The 17875-nt window shown below is 48.1% G+C and overlaps 1 long non-coding RNA gene across 1 annotated transcript in view; it reads right to left on the reverse strand.

The window, feature by feature from the left end:
• Positions 1-1993: 1993 nt before the first annotated feature.
• The window catches only part of LOC138569201 (uncharacterized), a 65202-nt gene continuing 49320 nt past the window's right edge, over positions 1994-17875 (reverse strand). Inside the window, exon 3 of the long non-coding RNA XR_011303175.1 lies at positions 1994-3602. This is a non-coding gene — a long non-coding RNA (uncharacterized lncRNA). The remainder of the gene's footprint in view (positions 3603-17875) is intronic.

Below are 17875 nucleotides of genomic sequence, written 5' to 3' on the forward strand. Positions count from 1 at the left end.
ATATGAGACTTCTGTCTTGTCTAGAAGATTACAGAGGGGTGTGGGTGGCAAATCCTTTGATGTGTGCAGGGCCCACATTTGTACCACAACTTGCACTGCATCTCTCAAACACCAGTGAACAGTTAAAATGCTAACCTGGCCAACACCTGTGGTTTAAAGTTCAATCATAGACCATGTAAAAAGTATGTTATAAGTCCAATGCAAGCTCCAAAACTCTGGAATCAAGGATTGCAATTAAAAGAAAAGTTCCAGAAATGCAAAGCTAGTGTGAACATGTAATGCAGCTCTTGTCTTGTGTGCTGGTCATTTGATCCTCTTTCCACATCCATTTACTCTCTACCCTGTAAGCAGTCTTGTCTTTTAAGTGTCCTAAATCATCTTTCTTATCCAAAACCTGTCTGATTAGTAGGTTTTATTACATCCTTTGTCCTCTCCCAGTCTATCTTGACTCTGTTAAAGTGTTATAGCTCTTACCAAGTCTCCTCTCACAAGGCACAGTATTCACCTATGTTAAGTATATGACCCCACTTGTGTCATTAAGGGCAGTAGCAAATGAAACGGTTTGAACCTTTCTTCGTGTCTATTGGCTACTAGTTCAATGATGGGTTTTAAAAAGCAGAAGAGATTTCTGCTTCTATCTTTTGCTGGCATCTTCCCAATTCAAAGTTCTGTTCTTGCAAACCACTGATTAGTCTGTTTCTTAAAGACATGTTGAACAAATGAAGCTGGCCGCTGTGGGTAATTCAAGTGTTTAAACGAACAATGGTTCAATGTGAATGTTGCTATTAAAGCAGGCAGTGGCATTTCATATGCCCATTTGTAACAGAAATTAAAGTATGGTGCAACATTTCGTGACTTAAACATTGAGGTGTGTAAATGAATTTCACTTTGTGAAAACGATAGCACTGTTAAAGCCAACCATGCATGTGTGTTAAACTGTTTGTGACCTAGCATTTGAGCTTTTCGCTTACCATTCTTAACAAGATTTTTAAAAAAAAATATGTGTCTGTCCTTGGCATCTTGTACAAACTAGACGTTGCCTTTGTTGGAAATGATTAAACCCCTTCTTGGCTATAATGTGAGTTCAAGGAGTGTTTCTGGCCAACTGCTTAGTATGGTGTATACATGGGTGTTAGCATGAAGTGCATGTTACATGGCACACACATCTATGCACTTGGGTGTAGCATTCAGCAGGTGCAGAGAGCAGTGTAGTAATAGTTCTGCTGTGTAGGAACCTGGCTATAGAAATACGCCCTCCATTCCTTCTGGATGGCTTGCCGTACGGTCTAGCAATTACAGAATTCCAGGCCAATGTTGCACTGTATGAACAAATGTTATTGTATTTGTGGGTGTTTGATTACAACTCATTAATAACAGGTCTTCACCATGTAGCATTAGCCTGGTACTGACCATCATTCCTGTATCTCATACTACTTCCAGCCCACAGATGTAGGCACTGTCATCTGTAGGCTAGGGTCTGTCGCAACAGATTTAAGTGACTATAATTCTTGTACCCTAATTAAGCTGGTATGTTCAGTTGTTTGTGCTCCTACAAGTACATTGCGACACACCTGGCCTAACATGATTTTCATCATGCCCTGCATTGAAAGAACCGGACCTCACCCCTAGAATCATTCATACTATCCCCTAGGGCTGATATAGGTTTTTGTGTAGAGAATAGTGCTGTACCCGATGCAAGGCTCGAGAGAGTTAGATCGCTGTGCTTTGACGAGAACTCTATACTCCCGAGCACCTTGCTTGCAGGTTTACTATCAGCAATATTGCTGCAGGCTTAACCAAACCTCCCCAGTATGTTCAGTAGAAGTGCATTCTAGTACTTGTTACCAGATTGGTTGGTCTACCCATCCGAAAGAAAACAGACTTCCTTGGTTTCTGAATAGGGATGTTTGAAGTGGTGTCTAGTCTCAAAGTGATACCATCTCGAGAAGGACAATCTCTGAGAAAGCCTAGGGCATGCATTTGCTGATAGAAAAGATAATCTTTTTTTTATTGGTATCTATAGTTTACAAAACCTTTATACCTTTACATACATAAACATATAACTATACACATGTTATCCATACATTTGTGTAAACATTAACCTCATTTAAATATGGCATTAAGTAGACATTTCCATACATTTTATGCACTGTTATTATAGACATCTAGCTTCATTAAGCCATTTACAACTTTCTTCCCTTGTTCAGATAAATTTCTAAGCATCATCGTCGTTTCACAATTAAAACCATGAAAAGCGCATCTTTCTATGGAGTGGTCTGATGCCATAACATATTGTTTCCTTAAAACAAAGTTTATTTTATAGAAAGTAGATCTAGGTTTACTATTAGTTTACCTATATAACTTCCTCTAACACTAAGCAATGAGTATAAACACCTTCATCATCTATGATGGCATAGTAATTTCAAAAAGCAATGTGGAATGCGATAGACATGAAAAAAAAACAATATTTCAATTCTCAGTTAATGTATCAAGTAAAATGTCATTTCAGTCAAGCTTGCTTGATTTCTTAGTGTGTACTCATTCAATTACCCGTGTAAATTGTGGCCTTAGCACTAAAAGTGTTTGGCATTCTTTGAATAGAAAGAAAAATAATTTCTGTCCCATAAAACTGCACCTGCTTTCAATAACTTCAATCCAGTCTTCAGCATCCCTTTTAACCTGTTTGGCCCCCATTTGTGGGCATCTTTCACAGTGAGGACGTCCCCTCCATCTCTGTATCTATGCCTGTGTTTTGTGTTTAACAACAGTGAGAAAGCTTTTTATACATTTTCTCAGGTGTCGGACCTACAAGAACAGTTGAAAGTTGTCCAATGGATGAAAAGATACTTGTATGCTTGGCCCCAGGAATGTTGATGCAAAGTATTGTTAAGGACTGACAGAGTACCACGTGGGATGTGTAGTTTCAATTTCAGTGTTACAGTATAGGCTTCAAAAATTAGTTTTGATTGCAGCCAATTAAAAGCCATTTGTCTGGGCTACAATAAGGGACTTCTGCTCTGTCATCTCAGAGGTTTTTAAATGACTTATTTTGCAATGTAACGTGCTTACAGTTTTGATTAAATTTACTCTGTAGTTTTAAACAAGTTACAGCTATTATTTGAAAATAGATTGTAAGAGACATGAAAGCGATTGGAGGAGAAGAGCAACTGAACTGCAGCAGATGGGATTTAACCCTGTTATTACTTGATCATTGATGGGATTTAATCCTGTTACTACTTGCATCAGGTATACAAAACTGGGAACTAGAGTGCGCGCCTCACTCCCTCTTTTTTCTATTATTTGAAAATAGCATTCATACTCTAAATAAAGAATGCAAACCAAAAGCATACTTTTGAGCTACTGTAAGATATATTTACTCTTGTGGGTGGATTCTTAAAAGTTGATACAATGTTACTTTTACAATTCAGTTATATGCAAACAATAGTGATGCAATCAAGCCAGCACGTTTCATTCGATCCTTGAGCATCTACAGGGCCTAAAATACCTATATGTTCATGTGTACTATTGGTCTCCAAAACACATTTTTAAACATTTCCATCAGATACTTGTGTAGGATCCTACTGATATGTGTCCACTTGAATCTGAAGGAAAATAAAAGGAAAAAAGAGCACTTGTTTAGTTGATTAGCAATGAACATATTTAACCAGTATCTTCGAGTACAATTTACTGTTGTATGGGCTTGGTACTGAGCGAAAATTCCTGATTTAGGGCCTCATCATGAGTCTGGCGATAACCCTTAAATGCGGCGGTAGTGCTATTACTGCCGCATTTAAGGGTCCACCAGATCATGGCCTTGGCGGATTTCCCCCCAGCTTTTAGCTGGGGGGAAATCCGCGTCAAAATTGCCGATTTTCGGCGCGATTACCGGCGGCGGGAAATCCGCCGGCGGTAATAGCGCACATTTTCCCCCATTGGGCCCAATGGGGAATGAGGAATTCCCGAATGGGCCCAATGGGGAATGGGCAATAACCCTTCCGCCAAACCCGTGATCTGGCGCTAATAGCGCCGGGGGGTTTGGCGGTAGGGCTATTAGCGCTGGTGCTAATAGCGCCAGCGTTACCGCCCAACTCGTGATGAGGCCCTTAGTACAGACTTCATGATTCAAGGTCAATTCATTGTTACAGGGAACACATTAATTTAACAATCCTAGTATTCCTTTAAGTAAGATTTAAATGCATGTTATGTGCTGAAACATTTCAACAAATTGGGTTATATTCATACCGAAAGTTTCTTAAGGAAATCGCTCATGTATACTGTATCTGTAAGCCATGTAATTTTTATACTTTTATGTTGGCTAATTTCTAACTCCTGCCAGATCTGAGTGTGACTTGACGCAGAGGAATGAAACACATATTTATTACAATGGAGCCATACTTGTGAACTAGAACAATCACTGTTTGAGGATTATGTATAGGTTATTATGAATGTCTTACCCTTCTTATTAACATCATTCAAATCACAAGGGTGTTGTTTCTGTTCCCATTCTTGTTATCTCCGAAATGTTCTATCTGGAAGTTATATGTGTTTGGAGTGTTCCGCCCCTTATGGGGAGATTTAATATTTATGCTTGGGTCTAAAAGAATGATCCCAATTGTATTGGCCTTCTCATTGAGCCAGCAGTCCGGGTGAGGGCCTGAGCTCCTGCTCGTTTAGCCTGCATTTCTGTGTACATTTTTCACTTTTTATTTGATCAAGCCGCATCGCTGTGTGCCTGTGTGCACTCCCCACCACCTATAGCCCTTCCTAATTTCCCTTTACCTTGCCTGCCTCTCACCCCGCCTCCAACCCCTGATTGGGCCAGGAGCCCCTTTTAAGTTAGGACTGCAGGGAAGTCATTCTGCCCGGGCAGCCACCTGTTAAGGGCCCCAAGGCAAAGGACAGCTCCCGAAGAAGCAGCTCTAGTCCATGTTTGCCTGTGTTTGCTTGGAAAGCCTACCGCCGTCAACCAGCAGCAAATAATAAGGTAAATGTGGTCTGAGTGGGGAGTACAGCAATTGCTGTACTCCATTAAAACCCCTGCTACTTTTATCACCTTACATAACATTGCACACCCATGTTAGCCAGCTAGTAAATCGTCCTCCAATCACTGCTGTGTCCCAACTGGAGGTGGTTCTCCATTTACTGCGGACTCTCCAAAGGTAGGCATTTTCTCACACTATCCGGGTATCTCAAATCTAACTGTTTGCAACTTATTGCTGTGCCACAAACTTAGGCGTTTTCTGCCACAAGCCAGGTATCTCAAATCTAACTGGTTGCTGTGGGTTGGCTTGGTCTCATAGTTGGCCTATTTGTTAACCTAACTTGCGTTTGCCCTTGCTGTGTAAGTTAACCACTGCTTGTATTAATGCTGGGCTTCCACTCTAGGCATTTTCCCAATGCTAAAGGTTTATTCTATTACCCATGTCTTTTCAAATCTGGGCTTTTGCCCTTTACTACTGTTTTTGGGCAGTACCGTGCTTCATTGTTATGTGTATTTTCGAATATCTCGGTGTTCCAAAACTAGGTTTTTGTCCCATTATCACCGTCTCTCCATTTTGGGCGTTTCTACCACTGCTGCTGAGTTTCCGGTCTATGCTTTTCTCCTATCACTACTGTGTCTCAATCCTAGGTTATGCTCCGTTTCAATTCTAGGTTCTGTAACCAACTACAGCAGTGTTTTGATTCTAGGCATTTCTCATACAACCACTGTGTTTCATCCCTAGGTTATTTATCCTAAAACTGCTTGTGTCGATTCTAGGTGCTCTCCCACATCCAGGGTTCGAAATTGCTGGGTGCTAAATAGCTCCTGGTAGAGCTTATTCGGCGCCTCCTAATGAGGTTTTCAATTGCATGCAAGAGCCGTTATCAGTGCCTAATGTTTTACTGACATTTCCACTAATGGCCACTAGCTAGCAGCAGAGCTGGGAGCTCATGCCATGTGGCTGCAATCAACATCTTGACGGCGTGGTGTAGTCTACGCAGCGCTCCTACCTCACTGAGCCTAACCCATGATAAAGATGACCACTTCTGTTGGTGGATTTACACAGGGGGTAGGGCTTAGAGGCACTGTTGTTGATCTGGGAAACCAATTGTGCTGCAGGCCGTGGGCAGAGCAATTTCTTGGATTTCATGTGCCTCTGAGGAATGCATGCACCCAAATAACGAGTCGCCTGATGAGCCATCAGAAAGAAGCCTTCCCCAGAGGCCTTGCAGAAAAGGGCCTGGTCCAGTGCTGCTGATGCCTAATATTCAACTAAGTGTTTTTCTTTTCTTTTACAGTTAATGGTGGGTGAGGAGAGGGTGCACAGGAGGGCACGGCACATTTTCTAAAAAATAACGTTCTCCCAAACCTTGTCAGTTCGGAGTACTATCCGGCATTCTTTTGCTGCCTTTAGGCCCGCATAAACTTCCTTGCATCCACAGACAACTTAGTAGAGGTTTCATGAGATTTAAAAAAGGCGTACACACATGGGAATCTTCCTTTGAAAGCTTTCCAAATAGAGTCTGCTTGTTACACACAACCTCTCCTTTCCAGACACTGGTGAAAACATGCAGCAAAAGTCAGTGTCGCAATCAGACCCATAGAGTGACCCCTGACATCCTTTTGGGAATAACAGCTTTTCTTAGCAGAGGTGCTTTCTTAGGGCCTTAAAGACAGAAGCCCATTGCCAATTTGTAACCCCCTTCTAATTAGTTCTTTATGGTCATTGTTAGGTTAATTACATTGTGGGTAATGCAAAACGCTGGATTCAGAACTAATTTTTGCTAATTACGAAGCAGGCTGGTTGTTAAGATGTCCACCCATGCCACCGCACATGACCATGATACGATACACTTGTGGTGGGCCCAACTCTCATTCTTTTCTTCAGAGACCCCTTTTGTCCACATTGCTTCCTCTGGATCATGAAGGACCCTTACGGGTTAGGGGTCGGTAACCATGTTGGGGCGGTCGGGGGTGTCATGTTGTCAGGGCAGTTTCTAGCCTATTTGGTGCCCTGGGCGAAACACTTGGAATGCGCCCTCCACCTGCGCCCTACTCCCACTGCACCCCGCGCGCACTCCCAAACTCAATATAACACTGCTAAACAAATGAAATCGGTTTTATTACATCATGATTCAATAACTTTGAAGTAACTCGGGCGTAGCTAACTAGCCATGAGATAGGACGGGTCTCACCGGAGCTCCCGCTGATCTGGCGAAAATCCTTTGAAGTGCAAGGGATTAAGGTGTTATGCAAGCTGTATGAACCTACCCACAGCACGGTGAAATAGCGTGGCATGCGAAGCTTTATACGGCAGCAATATCTGTAATCGGAAAAGGGAGCTACACGATGAGAAGAAGGACCGACACGGAGATCCCAACAAAGATGGCTGCTCCGAGGGAACAAAGGAAACAAGCACCCTCCGAGGTCCCCGCGATGTAACATCGTGAGCACCTGCGGCGTGAATGAAGACGGCAGGAGAACGTAACGAGCTGGATGCAGCTGCGGAGAGAGGCGGGTGCCAGAGAGGGGGCGAGCTGGGCCCCCACCACAACCATTGACGGAAGGTACGCCGCGCGGACGACCAGGAGGAGGAGGATAGAACCCCCAGGAGTGGATGACACGGATACCAGCCCAGGCGCCGCTGGAAGGAATACAGGACAGCGCGCCCACACATCAACAGGGGAAGAAAGCAGGAATGAGCCTGCGGACCCGGACCACAAGCGGCAAAGCCGGGGAGCCTCCGGTGGATAATTAGGAAGACACCAGGCCAGTGCGCCCCTAACAAGCCGCCAGACAGAGGCAACACAGACAACCCACGGACGCGGGCACAAAGCAGAGACCCGACACGGGACTGCGAGGTGCGGCAGCGTGTGAGAGCCACGAAGTAAGCGCTCCAAGGAGTCCAACGGAGGGGGTGCCTAAACGTGGCTAGGAGGACTGCAACGGCTCGACAGCTGAATGGAAGGGGAGTGAAGCAATAGGGAGCCCCTCCATGCATGTAACCAAACGGCACATACTAACACACATTGGAAGGCAAGAGAGACCTGGGACACCAACCATAGGAGAAAAAGTGGAGCCCTGATTCAAAACGCTCCCTTTAATCTAGGGACTGCCGGTAGTAGCCAAGCACTGAAGTGAAGGGAACCCATGTCCCGGATGGTGGAACCCGAGAACACTGGGGGCACCAGCTAAAAGAAGAGTGGCTACTGGGGGAAGCAGGATACTGATCCAATCAACAATATTGGCAACCAAATTGTGGCGGAACATAGCAATAACCGATAAGCAGCAGTATAAATATGGCCCCCGAACATAGTGGTACTGAGACCATAGTGTAACAAAATTGGTGCACCTGCGGAAGTAAGGCAGGCAAGACACCGGCAGACTTGCCACCCACAGGAGAGTGCTAAGAACAAAGGAGGCTCGAGATATACACAAGACGAGAGGAAACACTGACAACAGTGCTAAACCAGGTACAAGACATCAAATGGGGTAGAAACCAACACCAATTAAAAACCACACGTTTGTGGAGTCTGACAATATAGAGCAAGCAGGAAGAGGGGGCGTGGGGCACAGGCATAACCCAGGAACCCAAACGAGAGTGAAAGAGGGCACCAGAACATACTTAAATCACCCAAATTATTTGCTGCTTACAGTCTAGGCAGCTCCTCGCTAGCACCCTGGCAGCCACCACCCAGCACCAAGCGACGAACGGGCTGGGATAGGAGATAAGGCCCAAAAGCAAGCTTTGAATACGATGAACGGACACAAAATACAGGATGGCGTAAAAGCTTTCCAAATCAAAAGGAAAGCAGTCAATTATGGAAGAATTTACCAAAACAACCCAGCATGCCGGAGGAGCCAGGAATAAAGAGAAGGGCCGGCACATGGATGAGGCACCAGAATGCAGCAATCAACAGATCTTAGATGCTATCGCAGACTTGAAAGTTGCATGGGAACCCAAGCTGGAGGCAGCCATGGGCGAACTTCAGACGTCATTGGACCTTACAATTGGAGCGGTGCAGGAGGAGGTAAACTTGCTGAGACTTGACGCTAAAAAAGTGGCGGTACGTACAGGAGAGCTGGAGAAAGAAACAAGCTCGAACACAGCCGCTTGCACGTCACACGCCTCGGAAATATATATACTGAGACAACAAGTGCACAACCTGGAAAGCAGAGCTGAGGAAGCCGAAGGAAGAGCCTGCAGAAATAACATTTGTATAGTGGGACTCCCAGAGGGGGAAGAAGGGCCGAATCCCACAGACTACAACGAGACCATGTTACTGCAAGAAATCGAAGGAGGGGCACTAACTCAGGGATTTGCGGTTGAGAGAGCGCATAGAACCCTGACAAGGAAACCACGGCCAGGAGCTCCCCCCAACACCGATAGTAGCCAAAATTTTGAATTACCGGGATAGGGAGAAGATCCTGGAATTTTTCTGGAAAGGAGGTACAATACGAAGGGCATCCGCGGCCATAACGGCGTACCCGGACTATACACTGATGGTGCAGAGGAAGCGTATGAACTATGGAACTGTGAAGAAAAGAGTGAACTGCTAACTTCAAGTACATGCTGATGTACCTGGCGAAACTGAAAGTTTTTCACAAAAACAGATCCCTATTCTTCGAAACCCCTGAGGAGGCCACAGAATGGTTGGATGGACAGAATTGCCCGACAGGGACAGATTCGCAGAAAGCAGACGGAACGGAGAAGTGAGGCGACAGCTCCAGAGATCGAGGTTCTGTATGAACAGAGATACTGGGACTTGACTATAAGATAGTGTAAACATATGCTGATAATGGGTCTGGTTTACGGGTAATGCTCATAACATTATAAACACGAGTGTGGGAGTAACAATGGTCCCGCTATCACACCCCAATTATTAGGTTAGACAGGATACCGGTAGAGTGGTAGCCTCCTGCTGGGTTCCTAGTACCGGCAAGCCGAGATCAAATGCGGGATCGCCTGAGATCTAGGGATGGAGCTGGGCAAAAGTTGGGGACGGGAAGGGTGGGGGGGGGGGGGAGAGGGAGTTGAAGAGTTTGTAGTAGTTTTAGCGGGGGAGTTTGTGGGAGAAGTAGTTAGGGAACGAGCTTACACCCGCGCGCAACTGTGTCCGACACAAAAAAGGAGCAGGAATGGAAGAGGGACGGGGCATGGCTGAAAATGGGAGACCTTAAGATAATGACCTGGAATGTCATAGGGCTTAACAGTTTCTTAAAAAGGAACAAGATCATGATGTATCTGAGGAGGAAGAAGGTAGACATAGCCTTGCTACAGGAAACCCACCTCACGAAAGACAAACAGGAGGCGATACTGGGCAAATGGAAAGGGACCACAATTGGGGCAACATATTCGGCATATGCTAGGGGGGGTAACCACCTGGATCGCCCCGCATGTGCCTTTTCAGCTAATACAGACCACAGCGGACACAGACGGGAGGATGGTGGCAATTAGGGGATTGATCGAAAATAAAGAAGTGTGTATTATCAATACATATGCCCCCAACCAAGATACTGTAGCCTATTTCAGGACCCTATACAGCAAGATTTCCCCGTATCTAGGAGGAATAGTCATATAGAGGGTGAGGGGGGGGACTTTAACTGTACGCTGAACCCCGGAATGGACAAGTCAGATGGGAAACAGAACAAACCCACCCCAGCTGCCAAAACTTTGAGGAACCTGGTGGGTGAACTTCAACTAGAGGATATATGGAGACTGAGCCACCCGCAAGACAGGCATTACTCGCACTATGCTGCCCCACAAAACTTGTACATGAGGCTAGACTACATGTTTGTTTCCTCAGATATGACTGGGGAAATAGTACAGGCAGAATACAAAGCGAAGGTCCTCTCGGACCACTACCCACTGATTGTAACGTGGCAATACTTGCCCCCCCAGAGCAAGGATCCCCACATGGCGGCTCAGAGATGAGGCGCTGAAAGACATGGTGTTCAGAGAGGACCTTAGAGGGGACATCATACAATATTTCGAAAAGAATAACGGAAGTGTGGGCTCAGCGGGCACACTGTGGGAGGCCTTTAAGGTGGTGGTGAGGGGTTCAGCGATAGCAAAATCCAAAGGGCTCCAGGGCGGAATAATCCAGGAACTACAAAAAAAACTGAAGGAGAACTAGAAGAGATCATGAACAAAGGGGATAGCTCCCCGGAGGCCACCGAAGCTATACATAAACTACAACAGGCGTGCAAGGGACATTGGACCGAGAGAGCACATCACCGCTGCCAGAAAAGCATCCCACTGGCTCCCCATAAAGGAAAGGATCTTATTCAAAGCTCTAAGCATCACCCACAAATGTGTCCATCTTGCCGCCCCAATGTACCTTTCCCAGAGGATCCACCTGGTCTCCTCCGCAAGACCCACCAGGTCACCCTATGCCAGCATGCTCTCAGTACCCAGGGTAAAAAGAGCCAGAGCAGGGGGCCCCAGCTTCCCGTACCTCGCTGCCGTACACTGGAACACCCTCCCTAGCTCCTTGCGCTCTGAACCCTCACTGGCCGCCTTTCAGAAAGCCTTGAAAACGACCTTGTTCATCTAACAAACATATGCCTAGCCTTCATGAATGTTCATGTATGATGCATTACGTGGTATGACACCACCTATATCTGATCACAGGTCACTGCCTCACTGTAACCCAAGGCACAACCTGTACCCATTGTAACTAAGTTTTCCTTACAAGTAACAGTGCCACAATGCCACTGGGCTGTCTGCGCGCTATATAAATGTAATAAATAAATAAAATAAATTGGGAGAGGCTGTGCAATTTAAGCTACAAGAAGTATATACAGAGGCAACATGCGGGTGGAGACAAGCCAGGAAGACTACTGGCATGGTTATACAAAAAGGAATCGCCCAGACTAGCTATTAGAGCAATAAACGGGATGAATGGTCAAATAATAGACACCCAGGAGGGAGTGAATTACGGATTCCTTGAATTCTACCAGCAATTGTATAGAGACATGGAAGAAAGGGAACTGCACGAGATAGTGGAAACGCTTGAGGACATAGGCTTGCCGTAACTGACTGCAGGAGAGAGAGAGAATGTCTGGACTCTCCAATTACACTTGAAGAACTAGAAGCAGTAGTCAAACAGCTATTTTTTTTTTAAAACGTATTTTATTGGTTTTGATAGAAAAAAGAAAAAGAAAACGTGCAATACAACAAGAAATCAACATTGGTTTGAACTGGGGAGGAGACGGTGAGGGGGAAACAAGGGGGGGGGAACAAACAAATCAACAACAGTCTTCATGTTGTAGCAAACTTACAGTGGACGGGTGGGTTAGGGGCAATGACCCAAAGTTTCAGGAAGCAAGAGGGGTCAAACACAGGGGTGGTTCCACCAATGCCGGCATCCGAGCAGTGTCAATGCAGTGGTGTGGGACTTCAGGGGGGTTTGTAGTCAGCGCTGAAGCGTATGTCTCTGAGGAGGGCCTTCCATGATTCCAAAGTGCCACCTTCGGTTTCGCCACTGTTCGTGATTCCTTCCTGCCAGGCCCTGGTTTCAGCTGTTGTCCATCTCTCGAGTTCTTTGAGCCATCTCTCTTGCCTGGGGCCCGACGGCGTCTTCCAGGCCATCGCTATTGTTCTTTTAGCCAGGATACATGAGATGTCCATTAATTTAACAGCGTGCTTGGATTTGCTAGGTCTGGGGTAGGTCCCCAGGAGGCACTCGCCAGGAGTCCATTCGTATCTTGTCATTCCGGCGTCCATGCAGGTCTGTTTGGCCTTGGACCACAGTGCCATCGCCTTGGTGCAGGTCCAGAACATGTGAATCACATCTGCTTTATCATTCCCGCACCAGGGGCATGCAGGGGAGGATGTCTTATTGAAGGAGGCAACCCTATGTGGGGTCATGTATGTCCTGTAAAGAACGTTCAATTGGATCTGGCCAAACCTGGTGTTCCTGGATACTTTTTTGGGAAATATCAGCGCTCTTTCCCATTCTTTATCTGAAATCGGGGTCTCAAGGTCCGCCTCCCATTTTGTCCTCAGATCTTCGCATTTAGGGTTGGTTTTATCACATAGTCTGCTGTAAAGCCTGGAGACAGGTCTCCAGCCGTCCGAGAGGTCATGCATCTCTTGTAGCAGAGGGTCAGGGGAGGGCTCCTCCGGCCATCCGGTCCATTGTTTCTTGGCAGTTTGTTTGAGGCGATGGTACCAGAGGAACTGGCCCGGGGGAATTCCATCGGCAGCCTTAAGAGATTCGAAATCCCTGAATTCTCCCTCCTCATACATGTCGCTCCATGTGTAAATGCCGGCCTCTTCCCACCTCCTTGCCGTAGAGATGTCTGCAGCCGTTCGACAGGTGTCTGCTAGGATGGGATTGTCCGGAGAGTATGGGTGTCGTATTCGCCTGATGCAGCAGGACCTGGCCCATATCTTTCTTCCCAGGTCAATCACCATGGAGGGGACCGGGGGTTGCCATGTAGGGTGCCATAGGATCTCCTTGGGGATCACATTGTCCAAGGGTTGCCTCAGCAGTTCGGTCTCTGCTGAAGGCTCATCCGAGAGCCATCTCGTTATGTGACTCAGCTGGGCAGCCAGGTAGTACAACTGGAGATCCGGTAACTTTATTCCGCCATCTTTGTGTGGGAGAGAGAGGACGGACAGCGACAGTTTATGCCTGTGTGGGCCCCAAAGGAAGTCCCTGATGATGGCCTCCAGCTTCTTGAAGAAGGACGGTCTAATGTAATGGCAAATGTTTACGAAGAAATACAGGAATCGGGGGAGTACGATCATCTTGACAATCGCTGCCCTGCCCACCATGGCCAATGGGAGCTTGGACCAAAACTTTATAGAACTTCGGAGACTCGTGATGGCGGCCTCGGTGTTGTGTTCATGCATGAGTAGCGGGGTGTGGCTTATGTTGATCCCCAAATAACGGAACTGGACCAGTTGCCAGCTTATTCCTATCTCTGGGAGATTGTTTTCCGGAATGTTGCGTAAGCCCGCCAAGGGGAAGGCAGAGGACTTATTCCTACTAAAGCGGATCCCTGAGTACTTCGCATAGTTGTCCAGTATCTCCAACGCGGTTGGCGCGTTAACTTCGGGGGAGCTTAGGTAAAGAAGGACGTCGTCTGCATACAAGGATATTATGTGGTGTGCATTGCCCACCTTAATGCCAGCATCGAAAAGCTGCTGCCTGAAGTATAATGCAATCGGTTCCAGGCCCAGTATGTACAGCATGGGTGATAACGGGCAGCCCTGCCTTGTTCCCCTTTGTATATCCCAAGCCGCTGAAACCACTCTTCCCGTTCTTACTCTCGCCGTCGGGGAATTGTAGAGGACCTCAACCCACCTGATGAAGCCCCCTCCAAAGCCAAATCTTCTCAGGACCTCCCTGATCCACTCCCAGTATATGGAGTCGAAGGCCTTGATGGCGTCGAGCGACAACACCGCCAGGTCCTCGTCCCTGTCATATGTTTCGGCCATTACATGCTGCAACCTCCGGAGGTTAGCAGTGGTGTTGCGCCCAGGAACGAATCCGTTCTGATCTTCGTGAACGATGGAACCCACCACCCTGGCTAGCTTGCGGGCCAATATGGATGTGAGGATCTTGGCATCGTAGTTTAGCATAGCCAGAGGGCGATAGGACTCACAGTCGGTGGGCGATTTGTGTGGCTTGAGCATGGGGACTATTATGGTTTCCTTCATGGTGTTGGGGAGAATCCCATCCGTGTGTGCCTCCTGGTAGACCTCGTGGAGAACTGGGGCAAGGATGGACTCATACGCTTTATAGAACTCAGGTGGGAGGCCGTCACTGCCAGGGGCTTTGTTGTTGGAGAGGGACCTGATTGCCCCTTGAACGTCCTCAAGAGTGATCTCGGTTTCCAGCTCCTCTCTCTGCTCGAGCGAAATGTGGGGAAGTTCTATCTCCTCGAGTGTGTCTATGATGTCTGCAGCAGGAATCTGGGTCTTGTGGGTATACAGTTCTGTGTAGAATTTAGCAAAGGCTTCATTGATCCCTAGCTGAGTCGAGTGGGATGACCCATTAGCGTCCCGTATCTCCACTGGGAGATGTTTGGGGTGTTCCCGTTTGCAGAGCCATGCTAGTAGTCTTCCCGGTTTGTCCGATTCTTTATGAGATCTGGCGGTGTGCGTGGCGAAATCAAATTTTTCCAGTCTTTCCCATGCCTGCTGACATTCTGTGCGGGCTTCCTTCAGCTTGGTCTCTGTCTCCATAGAGTTGTCGCATGTGGACTCCAGTCGGGAGATCTCAGCTTCCTGTGCTTCCAGGGTTCTCCGCAACTGCCTGCGAGTTCCGCCGGCTCTCGATATGATTTCGCCTCTGGTCACCACCTTCATTGCTTCCCATAATGTGCCCCAGGAGGGGACCGAACCGATGTTGTTCTCCAAGTATTCTTCCAATTTTTCGGCAAGGGTTTCCCTGAACTCGAGGTCCGCAAGTGCCGCGGTCGGCATCCTCCACATGGGGATCGGGGGTCTGGGGCCTCTCATTTGCCATAACATGGTCAGTGGGGAGTGGTCGGAGATCGTCCGCCCCAGGTATTCTGTGGTTGCTATGTGTGGGGTAAGTTCCTTATTGATGAACAGATAGTCAATTCTTGTGTGAACTCCGTGTGGAGCTGAGTAGTGGGAGTAGGACCTGTCGGTCGGATGGTGTTCCCTCCAGATGTCCACTAAGTTGAGTTGCTCCAGAGTTTCCCTCAAGGCACCGGATGTGAGGCTGCTCGGGCGTGGGGGGGGCAGCGATCTGTCTGCACTCGTGTCAGCAACACAGTTGAAGTCCCCTCCCCATATGAAGGTGCGGTCCCGGTACCGAGTCAGCTTCGTTATCAATGTGGCGAGGTACGCCGATATCCCGTGATGAGGGAAGTAAGAGTTGATGAAGCAGACTGGGGTTTGTTCCAATGTGCCCCAAATCGCTGTGAATCTCCCTTCTTTATCTTGTTCACTTCCCTCCATCTGGAAGGGGACGTCCGGGCTTATCCATATTAGCACCCCTCTGGCGTATTTAGAGTAGGGGGACCCTCTAACAGTCCCAGCCCATCGGTCTGCAATTTTAGACATGGCCTCCGTCGTGAGGTGAGTCTCTTGAAGGAGTGCAATGGAGATTTTCTTCCTCCTGAGGTAGGACTGTATACGATTGCGCCTGAGGTATGAGCCCATGCCCCGCACATTCCAGGTCATTACAGTAAGCTGTGCCGCCATCCGGTTCGAGTTTCAGATTTGGTGTGGGACTCTGGGGTCCGACTCCACTTTAGTCTTGTTCGGGTGGGCTGCAGGGGGGATACCACTGCATTTCGTTCATCGGTGTCATGTCCCAGACCCATCTCGGTCTGCGTTGGCAAAAGAGGCATGAAGACTGTACAACTAATAAAACTAACAACAAAACTTAAACTGGTGCGCCCAGCAACTACAACATTGTCGCGGTGCTCAGGCGCTCTCGAGCCGTCGGAGCCCATCCGGGAGTCGGGCGCGAGCTGGGTCAGGCGGGTGCCCAGACCGGGTAAATACTACGCTGGGGGTGGGGCAAGGGCCTGGCGGCAGAGCCGAACGAGGCCGTTTCCAAGTGAAAAAACTGTAGTTGGATTATCTTCTGTATTCCGGTCTCACGTGCGATGTTTCTTACATGGGGGTCGCTGGGGGGTTAGGTCTCAGTCTGTGAGTTGTCCTTGCCATCCGCCAGGTTATTATCCTCAAGCCACATGTTGGCCGCATCTGGGTTCTCGAGAAATACCACTCTCTCCTTGTAGACAACCCTTAGGCGCGATGGATAAAGTAGTCTATATTTTAGGTTCAGTTGTCGGAGCCGGGCTTTTATCGGGACAAATGAGTTCCGCTCTCTTTGTACCTTCTGCGTGTAGTCCGGATAAATGGAGATTTTGGAGTCTCCTCGCTCGATGGGGCCCCCCTCCCTGGATCGCCGTAAGATAGTTTCTCTGTCCTGAAAGTTCAGTATCTTAGCGATTATGGGTCTGGGGTGCGATCCGGGGGGAGGGCGCCTCTGAAGGGATCTGTGGGCCCTTTCGACAGAGAATCCCTGGGTCAATTTGCCGGCCCCTATTTCTTGTAGCAGAAGGGTTTCGACGAAGGATGTGGTATTTACTCCCTCGTTCCCCTCCGGGACCCCCAGGATCCTGATGTTGCTCCGTCTGGCCCGACCTTCGGCCTCCTCCGCCTTTTCCTCCAAAAAGGTGACTTTCCTCTTCAGGAGGACAACTTCGGACTTTATGGCTGTGATGGCCGTGGAGGCTTCCTCTGCCGACTGTTCAACGGTCGCGACCCTCTCCGTTAAGTTGCGAGCGTCTTGGCGGATCAGTTGAATATCGACTTTGAATTCGTCGATCTTGGAGTCTATATGCGTCTTTAGCGAGGCTATAGCATCAAGTATCTGAGAGTGGTTATCGGCCGCCACCTCTTCGCTCGACTGGGCAACTTCAGAGGAGCTGGCCTTGGATTGAGTGGGGGTCTTCGCCCTGGTGGAAACAAAGGAGTCCATGGTGGCGGCTCTGGTCTTGTTCTTGGCGGCCATCTTGGGGCGATGGTTGCGGGTGTTTTAGGCCTCAAAAGTTAGTTCACTTGTGAGATCACTGGTGGGGCCCTTCACCTGGCCAAATATCGGGCCGTGAGCTGTGGTCTGCCCCCGTGTGTGATGGTGTGGTCCGTAGAGGTGGTCTCTAGAAGAGCGGAGCCTCTCTTTTGCTGCTGCCTCTCCCCGCCGGGCCCTGGAATCCGTTGGGGGAGGGGGTACCCCTCGCAGGCACCGCTATGCTGTGCGGGGCGCCATCTTGGATCCAGTAAGAACGGGAGGGGGGGAGAACCGATTCAGGGCCACCGGAGTCTCAGGGGGGTCCAATTTGGTGGGCCCAACAACTATTCAGGTGCAGGGCTGCTTCGCCCAACCGCTCGTT

Source organism: Ambystoma mexicanum, chromosome 2q, assembly GCF_040938575.1.
Source record: "Ambystoma mexicanum isolate Mex_15411 chromosome 2q, UKY_AmexF1_1, whole genome shotgun sequence".
Taxonomy (NCBI): Eukaryota; Metazoa; Chordata; class Amphibia; order Caudata; family Ambystomatidae; genus Ambystoma; species Ambystoma mexicanum.